At 38.8% G+C, this 16,151-nt stretch overlaps 1 protein-coding gene across 1 annotated transcript in view; it reads right to left on the reverse strand.

The window, feature by feature from the left end:
* ATP10D (ATPase phospholipid transporting 10D (putative)) overlaps positions 1-16,151 on the reverse strand; it is a 118,460-nt gene that overhangs the window by 89,318 nt on the left and 12,991 nt on the right. The window contains 1 exon segment of the mRNA XM_027103038.1: positions 916-1,008. The gene's annotated coding sequence lies outside the window, so the exon portion shown is untranslated.

Raw genomic sequence — 16,151 nt, forward strand, 5'->3', positions numbered from 1 at the left:
TCCTGTTAATTGAACTTCTTGAACTAACTCTCCAGTAGAAGTACATACTCTATATTTTAGAAATAAACAAAAGGCCAGGCTAGGGTAATACATCCCCAAAAACACTGAACTAAAGTAATTACTTTTTTTTTTTTTTTTTTTTTGCGGTCCGCGGGCCTCTCACTGTTGTGGCCTCTCCCGCTGCGGAGCACAGGCTCCGGACGCGCAGGCTCAGCGGCCATGGCTCACGGGCCCAGCCGCTCCGCGGCATGTGGGATCTTCCCGGACCGCGGCACGAACCCGTGTCCCCTGCATCGGCAGGCGGACTCTCAACCACTGTGCCACCAGGGAAGCCCTAAAGTAATTACTTTCGATAATTGGTTATTATTATCATGAAAGGAAGTGCTATACAGGTATATAAGAAGCTAAGTCATAGTATCTTTCACTTTGACCACTAAGAAATCTTTGTGACAGTTTTGTCATTTTTAGGACGCTAAAGAGGAAAAAGTCAACTCTACTCAAGCACATGACCCTTTTAGAAGAGAGTGCTTAAAACAAGCTCACTCAGTCCCAATTCATTCAACAACCATGACCTGAAAAATAGACACTATGGCTGATAGTGGCGAGACAGAAACAAAAGATACTGTTCTACATCAGAGAAGCATCCTCTAACTCAGACTGAGGGAAAGAACCCTCTACAGCAAGGAGTGACAGGCTTCTATCAAATTAAAAATTTCAAATACAACATGTTTATTTTGAAAGAAGGCAGAAGTATAAAATATAACTGGGACATATAGATGCATTGTTTTATTCTGGAAAAAGTTGCCCATTCTTAGTGTTCCCAAACTTAAATATAAAGAGTTTCTTCAGTTCTCTCCTGTGAGAATAAAGTCTACACACACACACAATCTCCCAACTAGACACTGAAAGATTTACCTCACTTCTTCAATATACCTCAGCTTTCTTGAAGGGACCACACATCTAAATGAGTTACCTTTCACTGCTGCATTGGCTCCAAATTGAATTAAGCTAGCAAAAAGACAGAGAAAATGTTGCAATTTTATGTGTGTAGCTCTGTTATTGGGAACTAAAAAAAATCTCACCCGTACTCATAATGAGGTCCCACTCTGCCTTAGTCTATTTTTTTAATTTAATTTAATTTATTTTTTTATACAGCAGGTTCTTATTGTCTTAGTCTATTCTTAATGCTGAAAAAAAATCAAATATATTAAAATGTTAATGATACTAATCATTAATATTATGTTTTGATATTGGTAATCCTAGATGCTCCTAAAATAATGTTATTGAAATGACAGAAAAGCATGTTTTTGAGATTCAGTTATTCAACTCTATAAAAGATTATTAACTCAATAAACCTAAGATCATAACAACATCTACCATTTATACATGCCAAGTTCTGTGCTCAGGACAAATATACATTAACTTTAATTCTTACAACAAAGTACATATTATTATCCCCACTTACATATGAGGAAATTGAGGCTCAGAGTGAGAAATTCACCCAAGTGACACAGCTTGGTAAGTGATTACCCAAGTCTAATCCAAATATCTAGGATGGAGTGAGAGCCTTTGCAGTCATTAGAAGACTCTGATACCAGGCAGAAACACTTGAGCAATAGGTTGGCAGAAGGCATAGAGCATCTGGCAACCTACCAAAGAATGTGAGGGTTGGGAGAAAGGATAGGAATAATATAAGGAAAAAAGAACTTAAGTCATTTAGAAGAAAAAAATACTAAGCTTACTTCATTTGAAAAACAGGGACTTCCCTGGTGGCGCAATGGCTAAGAATTTGCCTTCTAATGCAGGGGACATAGGTTCGATCCCTTGTCAGGGAACTAGATCCCACATACATGCCACAACTAAGAGTTCACATGCCACAACTAAGGAGTCCACCGGCTGCAACTAAGAGTTCACATGCCACAACTAAGGAGTCCGCCGGCTGCAACTAAGGAACCCACGAGCTGCAACTAAGGAGCAGGTGGGCTGCAACTAAGGAGGAGGTGGGCTGCAACTAAGGAACCCGTGAGCCATAACTAAGGAGCCACAACTAAGGAGCCTGCTTGCCACAGCTAAGACCCAGTGCAACCAATACATAAATAAATTTTTTAAAAAAATGTGTACACTTTAAAAAGAAAACTAAAGCTAACAAACTCAAATATTTGTGTTTAAGTTTAAAAATTAATTAGATGTATTTAATAGAAAGTTCTTCCATATATTTGAAATATGATTCATTACATGAAAATAACATTTATTTAAAATAAATGATTCATTTTTAACCTGATTTCAAAATTCTCTGACCCCACAGGGACCTCTAAGCAACTGACCACCCACCCTCTTCTCACTGCCTTTTATTCTTACATGGCTGCACTTCCTTGCTTACACAGTCTGAATTTTGTGGTCAACAGTGCTATCACTTCCTTGTACATTCTCTCAACCTCTTAGCTCCTCTTTCACTTCTTTCTTGGCAAAACCCTTACCCTAGCTATATTCAAATTGGTTAGCTCTAAATCTCTACACACTCTGTTCCAATATCTGCAAGTTGAAAGTGTCTGAGAGAAATACACAAGGTCCCTGATTAGTGTCAATTTTTGATGTTATGTTTTGCCCTCATAATGGCAGCAACATTCTCAGAAAAATGCTAAGGAACTGGAAATAAGAACATGTGCAAAGATATGGTGACAAAGAAGTTTCCAGCATGTTTAGTGTCACTTTAAATTCTTGACCACGAACCACAAGTTGGCCAGACATGCTGACTGCAATCATACCACGTTTCTAGTCTTCACTTTCCCAGCCAACTGTTTTAGACTTTCTCCTCTCTCCTCTAATTTTCCATAGCTCTCTCAACTTTCCTCCTGCTGATGACATGTCTCTATTTTACTGAGAAAACTAAAGCCATCAGAAGAGAATTTCTACAGATTCCCCCCCACATAACCACCTTCCAGCACAGAGCTCTTTCCTAAAAATTCCAGATGTGTACCTTTGACAGCCAACTAGGCAGCTCATCTCCATTTGGCTTCATCTCCAAATGGTAACATGTGCAAAACGGAGCTCCTGATACTCCCCCACCAAAACCTGCTTCCTCCACAGATCAGCCCTGTCAGTTGCTGCAGCTCCATCCTTCTAGATCCTCAGCCCAAAGACCTTTGAGCCATCCTGGATCCTGTTCCTCACAACCCACATACAGTCAGTCAGCAAATTCGGTTGGCTCTCCCTTTAAAATATATCTGGGGCTTCCCTGGTGGCGCAGTGGTTGAGAGTCTGCCTGCCGATGCAGGGGACACGGGTTCGTGCCCCGGTCCGGGAAGATCCCACATGCCGCGGAGCGGCTGGGCCCGTGAGCCATGGCCGCTGAGCCTGCGCGTCCGGAGCCTGTGCTCCGCAACGGGAGAGGCCACGGCAGTGAGAGGCCCGCGTACCGCGAAAAAATATATATATATATATATAATATATATATTATATATATATTATTTTTATATATTATATATAATATGTATTATATATATTATATATAATATATATATTATATATATATCTGGATCCTCACCGCTTGGCATCACCTCCACCACTATCGCCCTAGTCTGACTCTACTACCTGTCCTATTAACACTTCATTTAGAACCCGACAATTTAAAACTTTTTCCACAATTTAAAACTCTCTAAAGGCTCCCATGTGAATTATAGTAACAGCCGCCAATGCCACACATACCTGACTCCCCGTGTCCTCTCCAACCAATTCCTCCTCTCCTCCTTTATTCCACCCCCTACACAGCCTTGTCTCAGCAATCCCTATTCTCCTTCCCTTTCTTATTTTTCATAGAATTTTAAGTCACTTTCTAACAATCTGTAACTAATTTTGCATTTTAGCTCGTTGTCTCCCCCCTCCAGAGTGGGAGCTTCTATCTCCTTTGTCCACTGATGTAACCTAAGCTTAGAACAGTATCAGACACAGAGCAGACTTCCAATACATATTCGTGGAATGGACATATGAATAAATGAATAAAATAATACCTCTCTTATATGCAGTAATGACCAGAATACCCTAACAATCACCAACTCTAGAAGTGATATAAGCTTAGTTATCTCATGATATCTTAGTTATTTCATATTACAGCTTTTATTATACATGCTAAACTATAGTTTATATTACGATCTACAGCATGTAACCCTGAAATGGCTAACAAGACTGCAACAAAAGACATAAAAAAGGAAATAAAACAAGTAGAATCTATTTTTTAAAATAGATGGTGTATTTGAATTTCATTGTTCTAAGAAGTTCTTCTGAATAACCTATTTTTTCAGAAGGTTTAAGGTTTATCCCTTAAGTATCAAAACAATTTCATCATGATAGAAATCATTATAAATGTGTTCTCAATTTTTCTACATTTTAAATACACTTTAAATAAATTTTCTTCTACACTTTAAATAAATTTTCTTCTACACTTTAAATAAATTTTCTTCTGAGAATTCAGCACCAATGCTCAAAGCACCAATTATTGCAAAGTACTGTATAAAGTGATGCCTTCAGGGTCTTCAGAGGCATATCCATAGGTTTTCATCCAGCAGTTGAAGACCCCCATGTTTTGAATGCTCCCATCTGATTTCATAGGTTTGTATCTCCCTTGGCTGCCCAAATTATCTGCCTTTATCAAGATTGAACTTATACTTCCAACTATCTTAGAACAAACAAATAAATTGAATTAACAACCTCGATGGTCTTCAGGGAGCAGAATGTAGAAACTTAGAAGGCTTATTTAGTGAAACCTACTCTCACTGTTCAGAGATCGCTTCTCCTTATGTTTGTTTAATAAATAGGTACCGAAGAGCTACCACACGTCAGCCAAGTACTGTTCCAGGCACTACACACAAAACGATGAAATGTTCCGTGTGAACTCCATAGTTCTTGTCCTCAAAGAGCACACAGTCCAGGAGAGGGATCAGGCATGAAGTTCATGAGATTCCCTCATTACCTGAAATACTTCAGAGATTAATCCCCATGAGACAAATTGTGACCTGTTTATGGCCAGGTTTCACAGCAGCAAACACTAAGAGCATTAAACCATTAACCAATAGGTAAGTTCTGAAATGGAGCTAGACCATATAAGTGCTCATTTTGAAAACTAGAGCCAAAGTATCTTTTTAAACTGGCAGAACACAAATTTCCTAGTGTGCTATACTCATTTATATGAAAGAGGGCAACCTTTAGCTCTATGTGATAAGCTGTGTATGTGTGTGTGTGTGTGTGTGTGTGTGTGTGTGTAAAACATGATAAACACACTGTATTGTAATCTAAAGATATGCTTTACAAAATTATTCAAAAGAAAGGGGAATGAGCTATGATTATTTGTTTCATATCTGCTCTATACGACATCTGGTTCACTGCTTTAACCAGTAACTGGACAATGCTCAGCACGTGGCAAGGACTCAATGAATATTTTGAAATAAATTAACTAGTGTCCAGTCAGGTTCATGGTGGTATACTAGGCATCCAGGGAATGAGTATCCTTCAAATAAGAAAAATCTCAAGAGGATAAAGGTCAAGCGATCAAAAAAGTGTGCAAAAAGTATTGTTGAATGATGGAGTGGGGTTCTTTGCTGGGATTCTACTTGGTTAATTCCATCCTGATCTTTGAAATCCAAGGTGACTAAAGCCACTGACCTTTACCAGAGATGACAATTACATTTGTCCTCAGACTGTTGATGACTTAAGTTGTGTTAAATCAGTGATGCTGGGCTGGCTGCAATTCCTGCCTACCTTCAGGGACATTTGATAGTACCTAGACACATTTCTGGTTGTCACAACTGAGAGGGCGAGGGCTAATGGAGAGAGGCCATGGATGCTATTATAACGCACAGGACAGCCCCCCAAAGCAAATAATACTTTGGCCCCAAATGCCAATAATGCCACTGTTGAAAATGCTGGTCTACAGCAAGCCACCACATTGGTTCAAGGGAGAGGTAACTAGCAGAGTGCAAAGAGGACTTTTTCAGTCAGTCATAAGCTCAAATACTGATTCTAACCGTTCAGCCCCAGTGAGACTTTGTATAACCCTCAGTTTCCCCATCAGAAAAATAAGACCTTCTCTTTAGGTTTGTTGTAAGGAGTTAACATATGAAAGGTAAATGACACATAACAGACCAATATTATGAGTGCACTTACTAACTGCTTGATGCCAACATCTCAGCCAGGTAGGAAAAGTATTTTAAAGATAAGGTTAGTCAGCCCTGAACCAAGATGGTGGAGTAGAAGGATGTGCTCTCACTCCCTCTTGTGAGAACACCAGAATCACAACTAGCTGCTGGACAATCATCGACAGAAAGACACTGGAACTCACTAAAAGATACCCCACATCCAAAGCCAAAGGAGAAGCCACATTGAGACAGGACGAGGGGCGCAATCACAGTAAAATCAAATCCCATAACTGCTGGGTGGGTGACTCAAGACTGGGGAACACTTATACCATAGAAGTCCACCCACTGGAGTGAAGGTTCTGAACCCCACGTCAGGCTTCCCAACCTGGGGGTCCAGCAACAAGAGGAGGAATTCCTAGAGAATCAAACTTTGAAGGCTAGTGGGATTTGACTGCAGGACTTTGACAGGGCTGGGGGAAACAGAGACTCCACTCGTGGAGGGCACACACAAAGTAGTGTGCGTATCGGGACCCAGGGGAAGGAGCAGTGACCCCAGGGGAGATCGAACCAGACCTACCTGCTAGTGTTGGAGGGTCTCCTGCAGAGGCGGGGGTGGCTGTGGCTCACCGTGGGGACAAGGACACTGGCAACAGAAGTTCTGGGAAGTACTCCTTGGCGTGAGCTCTCCCAGAGTCTGTCATTAGCCCCGCCAAAGAGCCCAGGTAGTCTCCAGTGCTGCGTTGCCTCAGGCCAAACAACCAACAGGGAGGGAACGCAGCCCCATCAGTCAGCAGTCAACTGGATTAAAGTTTTACTGAACTCTGCCCACCAGAGCAACACCCAGCTCTACCCACCACCAGTCCCTCCCATCAATCCTCTTAGATAGCCTCATCCACCAGAGGACAGACAGCAGAAGCAAGAAGAACTACAATCCTGAAGCCTGTGGAACAAAAACCACATTCACAAAAAGATAGACCAGAAGAAAAGGCAGAGGGCTATGTACCAGATGAAGGAACAAGATAAAACCTCAGAAAAACAACTAAATGAAGTGGAGATAGGCAACCTTCCAGAAAAAGAATTCAGAATAATGATAGTGAAGATGATCCAGGACCTCGGAAAAAGAATGGAGGCAAAGACTGAGAAGATGCAAGATATATTTAACAAAGACCTAGAAGAATTAAAGAACAAACAGAGGTGAACAATACAATAACTGAAATGAAAACTACACTAGAAGGAATCAGTAGCAGAATAACTGAGGCAGAAGAACGGATTAGTAACCTGGAAGACAGAATGGTGGAATTCACTGCTGCAGAACAGAATAAAGAAAAAAGGATGAAAAGAAATGAAGACAGCTTAAGAGACCTCTGGGATAATGTTAAACGCAATTATAGGGGTCCCAGAAGGAGAAGAGAGAGAGAAACGACCAGAGAAAATATTTGAAGAGATTATAGTCGAAAACTTCCCTAACATGGGAAAGGAAATAGCCACCTAAGTCCAGGAAGGACAGACAGTCCCATACAGGATAAACCCAAGGAGAAACATGCCCAGACACATAGTAATCAAATTAGCAAAAATTAAAGACAAAGAAAAATTATTGTAGCAAGGGAAAAACGACAAATAACATACAAGGGAACTCCCATAAGGTAAACAGCTGATTTCTCAGCTGTTAGAAACTCTACAAGCCAGAAGGGAGTGGCATGATATACTTAAAGTGATGAAAGGGAAGAACCTACAACCAAGATTACTCTAACCGGCAAGGATCTCACTCAGATTTGATGGAGAAATCAAAAGCTCTACAGACAAACAAAAGCTAAGAGAATTCAGCACCACCAAACCAGCTCTACAACAAATGCTAAAGGAACTTCTCTAAGTGGGAAACACAAGAGAAGAAAAGGACCTACAAAAACAAACCCAAAACAATTAAGAAAATAGTCATAGGAACATACATATCAATAATTACCTTAAACGTGAATGGATTAAATGCTCCAACCAAAGACACAGGCTTGCTGAATGGATACAAAAACAAGACCCATATATATGCTGTCTACAAGAGACCCACTTCAGACCTAGGGACACATACAGACTGAAAGTGAGGGGATGGAAGAAGATATTCCATGCAAATGGAAATCAAAAGAAAGCTGGAGTAACAATACTCATATCAGAAAAACCTCAAACAATCTAACCTTACACCTAAAGGAACTAGAGAAATAAGAACAAACAAATCCCAAAGTTAGCAGAAGGAAAGAAATCATAAAGATCAGAGCAGAAATAAATGAAATAGAAACAAAGAAAACAATAGCAAAGATCAATAAAACTAAAAGCTGGTTCTTTGAGAAGATAAACAAAATTGATAAACCATTAGCCAGACTCATCAAGAGGGAGAGGCCTCAAATCAATAAAATTAGAAATGAAAAAGGAGAAGTTACAACAGACACTGCAAAAATACAAAGCATCCTAAGAGATTACTACAAGCAACTCTATGCCAATAAAATGGACAATCTGGAAGAAATGGAGAAATTCTTAGAAAGGTATAACCTTCCAAGACTGAACCAGGAAGAAATAGAAAATATGAACAGACCAACCACAAGTAATGAAATTGAAACTGTGATTAAAAATCTTCCAACAAACAAAAGTCCAGGACCAGTTGGCTTCACAGATGACTTCTATCAAACATTTACAGAAGAGCTAACACCCATCCTTCTCAAACTCTTCCAAAAAACTGCACATGAAGGAACACTCCCGAACTCATTCTATCAGGCCACCATCACCCTGATACCAAAACCAGAGAAAGATACTACAAAAAAAGAAAATTACAGACCAATATCACTGATGAATATAGATGCAAAATTCCTCAAAAAAATACTAGCAAACAGAATCCAACAACACATTAAAAGGATCATACACCAAGATCAAGTGGGATTTATCCCAGGGATGCAAGGATTCTTCAATATATGCAAATCAATCAATGTGATACACCATTTTAACAAATTGAAGAATAAAAACCATATGATCATCTCAATAGATGAAGAAAAAGCTTTTCACAAAATTCAACACCCATTTATGATAAAAACTCTCCAGAAAGTGGGCATAGAGGGAATCTACCTCAACATAATAAAGGCCATATAAGACAAACCCACAGCAAACATCATTCTCAATGGTGAAAAACTGAAAGAATTTCCTCTAAGATCAGGAACAAGACAAGGATGTCCACTCTCACCACTATTATTCAACATAGTTTTGGAAGTCCTAGCCATGGCAATCAGAGAAGAAAAAGAAATAAAAGGAATAAAAATTGGAAAAGAAGAAGTAAAACTGTCACTGTTTGCAGATGACATGATACTATACTAAAGATGTCAACAGAAAACTACTAGAGCTAATCAATGAATCTGGTAAAGTTGCAGGATACAAAATTAATGCACATATATCTCTTGCATTCCTATACACTAATGATGAAAAATCTGAAAGATAAATTAAGGAAACACTCCCATTTACCATTGCAACAAAAAGAATAAAACATCTAGGAATAAACCTACCTAGGGTTGGTGGGAATGTAAATTGATACAGCCACTATGGAGAACAGTATGGAGGTTCCTTAAAAAACTAAAAATAGAATTACCATATGATCCAGCAATCCCACTACTGGGCATATACCCACAGAAAACCGTAATTCATAAAGACACATGCTCCCCAATGTTCATTGCAGCACTATTTACAATAGCCAGGTCATGGAAGCAACCTAAATGCCCTTTGACAGACAAATGGTAAAGAAGATGTGGTACATATATACAAGGGAATATTACTCAGCCATAAAAAGGAACGAAATTGGGTCATTTGTTGAGACATGGATGGATCTAGAGACTGTCATACAGAGTAAATTAAGTCAGAAAGAGAAAAACAAATATCGTATATTAACACATATATGTGGAACCTAGAAAAGTGGTACAGATGAACTGGTTTGTAGGGCAGAAATTCAGACACAGATGTAGAGAACAAACATATGGACACCAAGGCAGGTAAGCGGCGGGGGGGCGGGTGGTGGGATGAATTGGGAGATTGAGATTGACATGTATACACTGATGTGTATAAAACTGATGACTAATAAGAACCTGCTGTCTAAAAAAATAAATAAAACAAAATTCAAACAAACAAAAAGATAAGGTTAGTAACTTAAATAGAACATTCAGAATTTTAAAGCTGGAAAAAAACTCAAGTATCCAACTAAATATTTTATAAACAAGAAAACTGAGATTCAGGACATTGACTTACCCAATATTACACATCAAATCAGTGGCAGCTCATTAAAAATAAACCAGCTTATTCTCTCCGCTACCATTTTATTACTTACATACATATATAGGCTTTCATTAATTTCTAAATTATGTCATGATTTATGAATGTGTCATAAATTAGTTAAATCAATTTGAATACAAGATTTTATTCCTGCTAAAATTTTATATTATAGTATCCTTAGACCTTAAAAGAACCAAGATTTATTCAGATTTATATCTATCTGAAAATTTTCTCAGCTAATTTTTAGGATCTGCCCTATTGTTTCAGTTTCATCCAAGAAGACCCATAATCACTCACAATGGCCTACTCTTTACAGTAATAGTTTATAAAAGCAATACAAGGAATTATTCATTTCGGGGGTTTAAGTATTTACAAGAAGAGCATACTTGAGAAATGAGCATGAACAGAAACTGAAAAACTGCAAATAAATAGAAAAAAATATATTTTCAACTTCACTAGTAACCAATCTAAGAAAAGCAGTTAGTAATTTTTTCCATGAGTGTAGCAAGGAGTTTCTTTATTCATGGTGTTCAATGAAGCCAAGTTTTCATATAGTGCTGGGGACGTCTAACCTGCTTTTAATTTTCTGGAGCCAAAAGGTAGTAAGTCTTAAAGATGTTCATTCTTTTTGGCCCTGAGTAGAAAGCTGATCAATTCAGCACTGGAAAACACACTAACCCAAATGTCCAGATAAAGGTAAAGTGTTAAATTGTGGTATAGCTCAATGGAAATATACTACAGCTATTAAAATGATGTTTGAATAAATTTGATAAGCAAGAAAATTTTTAAAGTTTTTAAGGTGTTTGGTTTTTTTTTTTTGGCCATCCCCTGCAGCTTGCAGGATCCCAGTTCCCTGACCAGGGATTGAACCTGGGTCTCTGGCAGTGAGAGTCCAGAGTGAAAACCACTGGGGAATTCCCTATAAGGTTTTCAACCATGATTTAGACCTGTATATAAGTATGATCTCAAACAGAATATATGTGTGTATTTAAATATTTTTTAAAACTCTAACACTGGTTATTTTGAGGCAATATATTAGTAGATGATTCTAAAGTATCATTTGTAACTGTCTCTTTTTTATTTTTATTTTTTTTTACCATGAACATATGTATTTAGTTTATAATTAGAAGACAGATCTTTATTTAATCAAAAACTATTCCAAAACTCTAATCACACAAAACCTATCCAACTTCATTTAATCATGAAGCCTATGCTTATGGTGGAGAAAAGCATAGACAGAAGTTAATGTATTGCTTCTAAATGTAGGGAAAAGATGCAATCCTTTAAGTTTTTGTTTTAAGAACAGCCTTAAAAAGTGCAAAACAAGCATGCTGCCTCAACACTGAAAAAGAACATTCACATCCAAGTCCACAAGCAGCATGTGTATGTACTACTAAAAATTCTCCATATTATATCAGAGAAAACAAGAAGAACATAACTGAGTATATAAACTTCATTGTAAAGGCAATGTATATATGTGTCCTTGCCAAAAAGTTTTGAATGTAATTAAAAATGTTGCAAAGCCAACTAAAGCATTCAGGTCTCTTTTGGACAAAAGACAATTACTAAAAATATCTAACAGATATGGCGGGTTAAGTTTTTAAGAAAGAGCTTACTTAAATGGCTACATGGTTTTAGGAGATTTTCTTCTTAATGAAATTTAGGTTTGAAACAGAATTTAAATGATATTCTGCAAAAGAAAGTTCAGATAATTGTTACAGTAAAATAGTTTATACTTATGTAGAGGATATATGTTTCTAGATATCAAAGTAATCTCAAAACCTCAAAAACAAGTCTGTTATGCTTCTCACATATCTCCTTCATTGCTCTTTATTTTAGAAATTAAAGTCAGTGGGGGAAAAACACATTTGTAGATCAGGTTTTAATTCCTACTTAAGAAACTATTTCAAGATTCTTTCTGCTGATTCCTAATATCTCCATGACATGACCAACCTACAATATTATGAAGCGACCATGTTCAACATCACATGGGCCTGATAGGGTAAAGAAAGCTGACAATCAAAATTTCCAGCAATAAGTGAGAGAATCTGACCTGACTAAATCTAAAGTGCATTAAAAGAATATAGCCTGGGCTTCCCTGGTGGCGCAGTGGTTGAGAGTCCGCCTGCCGATGCAGGGGACGCGGGTTCGTGCCCCGGTCCGGGAAGATCCCACATGCCGCAGAGCGGCTGGGCCCGTGAGCCATGGCCGCTGAGCCTGCGCATCCGGAGCCTGTGCTCGGCAACGGGAGAGGCCCGCGTACAGCAAAAAAAAAAAAAAAAAAGAATATAGCCTATGTTGAATACAGATGCAGTATGGAAACACTTTTATTCTGGAACTCTATATAGAATTAATTAATAACAATTTTAATGTTCACAGTAGGAAACAACATTATTCCCCACCTCTACAAAGACACTCAGGGAAAACTTGATTTCCTAGACACAAACTCTCTACTGAGAGTCATAAGGATTCACATCTGCTTCTTTTAACCATTCTCCAAAAATATACCCAAGATCAAAGGATGGGAAAAAACATTCCCCCTTTCTCCCCTTATGAAAAAACGTTCGTTTTAATTATGTTTTGGGAAGGGAATTTGTTGCCAGGAAGTAAATAATAACATAAAACCAGCCAACACAAATCTTTAAGTATTGATACTAAACACTGTCTTTTTGGACTGTTTTCTAAGTTTTCTGTCTTAAATTACTGGTTATTGAAGCCAGTTCAGTGGTATCACAGAGCTATTTGAAATGGTATACAGAAAAGTCAATGGAATCATCTTTCCTAGAGGCCTTTTAAAGTAGACCAGCCAGGTCTTCCCTGGTGGCACAGTGGTTAAGAATCCACCTGCCAATGCAGGGGACGCAGGTTCAAGCCCTGGTTCAGGAATTTCCCACATGCCGCAGGCAACTAAGCCCGTGTGCCACAACTACTGAGCCTGCGCTCTAGAGCCTGTGAGCCACAACTACTGAGTCCACGTGCCTAGAGGCCATGCCCTGCAACAAGAGAAGCCACCACAATGAGAAGCCCGCGCACCGCAACAAAGAGTAGCACCCCTGCTCACCACAACTAGGGAAAAGCCTGCGTGTGAAAAAAAAACCCAAAAAAAAAAAAAAAAAAAAAAAAAAAAAAAAACACCATTCACTAAAAAAAAGTAAAATAAAATAAAATAGACCAGCCAAAGCAATTCTGAGAAAAAAGAACAAAAGCTGGAGGCATCATGATCCTTGACTTCAGACTATACTACACAGCAGCAGCAATCAAAAGAGTATGGACTGGCCCAAAAACAGACACATAGATCAGTGGAACAGAATAAAGAGCCCAGAAATAACCCCACACACATATGGTCAATTAATCTGTGACAAAGGAGGCAAGAATATACAACGTAGAAAAGACAGTCCCTTCAATAAGTGGTGCTGGGATAACTGGACAGCTACACATAAAAGAATAAAATTAGAACATTTTCACACACCATATAAAAAATAAACTCAAGGGGCTTCCCTGGTGGTGCAGTGGTTGAGAGTCCGCCTGCCGATGCAGCGGACACGGGTTTGTGCCCCGGTCCGGGAAGATCCCACGTGCCGCGGAGCGGCTGGGCCCGTGAGCCACAGCCAATGAGTCTGCGCGTCCGGAGCCTGTGCTCCGCAACGGGAGAGGCCACAGTAGTGAGAGGACCGCGTACCGCAAAAACAATAAAAAATAAACTCAAAATGGATCAAAGTCCTAAACGATATTTATTTGGATCTGTCTCCTAAGGCAAAGGAAACAAAAGCAAAAATAAACAAATGGGACCTAACTAAACTTAAGAGCTTTTGCACAGCAAAGGAAACCATCAACAAAATGAGAAGACAGCACACTGAATGGGAGAAAATATTTACAAATGATATGACCAATAAGCAGTCAATATCTAAAATATATAAACAGCTCATACAGCTCAATATAAAGAAAAAAACCAATCCAATCAAAAATGGGCAGAAGGCTTGAACATTTTTCTGAAGAAGACGAGATTGCTAACAGGCATGTGAAAAGATACTCAACATCACTAATCAAAGAAATGCAAATTAAAACCACAATAAGGGGGCTTCCCTGGTGGCGCAGTGGTTGAGAGTCCGCCTGCCGATGCAGGGGACACGGGTTCATGCCCCGGTCTGGGAGGATCCCACATGCCGCGGAGCGGCTGGGCCCGTAAGCCGTGGCCACTGAGCCCGCGCGTCCGGAGCCTGTGCTCCGCAACGGGAGAGGCCACAACTGTGAGAGGCCCACGTACCGCAAAAAAAAAAAAAAAAAAAAAAACACAATAAGGTATCACACCTCACACCTGTTAGGATGGCTATCACCAAAAAGTCTACAAATAACAAATGTTGGCAAGGATGTGGAGAAAAAGCAACCCTAGTACACTGTTGGTGGGAATGTAAATTCATGCAGCCACTATGGAAAACAGTGTGGAGGTTCCTCAAAAAACCACCATATGATCCAGCAATTCCACTCCTGGGTATACATCTAAAGAAAATGAAAACACTAATTCAAAAAGATACATGCACCCCAATGTTCACAGCAGCATTATTTATAATAGCCAAAATATAGAAGCAACCTAAGTGTCCATCAACAGATGAATTGATAAAGATGTGGTATATATATAAACACACACACACACACACACACACACACACACACACAATGGAATATTACTCAGCCATAAAAAATAATGAAATTCTGTTATTTGCAACAGCATGGATGGACCTACAGGGTATTAAGCTATTAGGTCAGGCAGAGGAAGACAAATTCTGTATGTTATCACTTATATGTGGAATCCAAGAAATAAAAAAGGAATGAATATAACAAAATAGAGAGAGACTCACAGATATAGAGAACAAATTAGTGGTTACCAGTGGGGAGACGGAAGGGAAAGGGGCAAGATAGGGGTAGGGGATTAAAAAGTACAAAATACTATGTATAAAATAAATAAGCTACAAGGATATTCTGGTACAGCACAGAGAGTATAGCCAATATATTATAACAACTTTAAATGGAGTATAATCTGTAAAAATATTGAATCACTATGTTATACATCTGAAACTAATACAATATTTTAAATCAATTGTATTTCAATTAAAAACTAAAATAACAAAAGAATAAGACAGAAGGAAAACAAAGAAAGAAAATAGACCAGGCACTTGCCTGCCAAACAGTGAATATGGCCTGCTCTTCTAGGATCTTAAGCCTAAGCCTGTGTCCTCAGACTACCACAGGTCAGAGTCACCTGGAGAGCTTGTGAAAACACAGATTCCACCTGCTACACACACGCTCTCACCCCAATTTGAGTCAATCAGTCTGCAGTGGGGCCTGTGATTTTGCAGTTCTAATAAATTGGAGTGATGCTGATGCTCCTGGGGACCAGACTTTGAAAACCATTGACCTAGGCAATTCAAATTTGCTCTAAGGAGACTTATTTTTTTGTACTTTGAAAACCATTGACCTAGGCAATTCAAATTTGCTCTAAGGAGACTTTTTTTTTTGTACTTTGAAAACCATTGACCTAGGCAATTCAAATTTGCTCTAAGGAGACTTATTTTTTTGTACTTTGAAAACCATTGACCTAGGCAATTCAAATTTGCTCTAAGGAGACTTTTTTTTTTGTACTTTGAAAACCATTGACCTAGGCAATTCAAATTTGCTCTAAGGAGACTTATTTTTTTGTACTTTGAAAACCATTGACCTAGGCAATTCAAATTTGCT

This window comes from Aethalodelphis obliquidens, unplaced genomic scaffold (assembly GCF_003676395.1).
Source record: "Aethalodelphis obliquidens isolate GAN/ISIS:26980383/991018 unplaced genomic scaffold, ASM367639v1 scaffold6, whole genome shotgun sequence".
In the NCBI taxonomy this organism is placed as follows: Eukaryota; Metazoa; Chordata; class Mammalia; order Artiodactyla; family Delphinidae; genus Aethalodelphis; species Aethalodelphis obliquidens.